Below are 707 nucleotides of genomic sequence, written 5' to 3' on the forward strand. Positions count from 1 at the left end.
CAGAATCAAGGAGATCCCACAGACAGAATGAACCGAGATCCCACAGACAGAGTGAAGGGGTGAAGATCCCACATACAGAATGAAGGGAGATCCCACAGACAGAATGAAGGGAGATCCCACAAACAGAATGAACGGAAATCCCACAGACAGAATGAAGGTGGAGATCCCACAGACAGAATGAAGGTGGAGATCCCACAGACAGAACGGGAGCTCCCGTAGCCAGGAAGCAGGTTCCTCAGGAGACACAGAACCTGAAAACAGACTTTCAGGGCTGGAAGGCCGGGCTCATGGTAGAGCTTGATGCCAGGCTCCCACAGAGAAAAATAATTCTTTAAAAGCAGTGAAAAGAATCAAAACAATGAAAAAATCTGAAACAATTTCTTTTAACGTCACGTAATAAATAAGGTCATTTGCTGTGGCTTTTGGGGAGAGAGGCTCAGCTGCGACCTGGTGCCACAGAGCAAGGCTGTGTGCAGAGCCTGGAACAAAAGACCGGTGGGTGGGTGCTGGAGGAAAGCCGGGCTCTGCCAGGTACACAAGGTGCGGAGGAAGAGGCAGGATGGAGAGGAGCGGGCGCCCTTGTCCACGGAGGAGTGCCACTTCCTGGAGGACTTTGAGAGAGAGAAAGAGGAGAGAGAGAGAGGGGGGGAGGGAAGAGAGAGAGAGAGGGGGAGAGGAGAGAGAGAGGGAGGGAGGAAAGAGAGAGA

This window comes from Nannospalax galili, unplaced genomic scaffold, assembly GCF_000622305.1.
Source record: "Nannospalax galili isolate Female #2095 unplaced genomic scaffold, S.galili_v1.0 scaffold456, whole genome shotgun sequence".
Lineage (NCBI taxonomy): Eukaryota > Metazoa > Chordata > Mammalia > Rodentia > Spalacidae > Nannospalax > Nannospalax galili.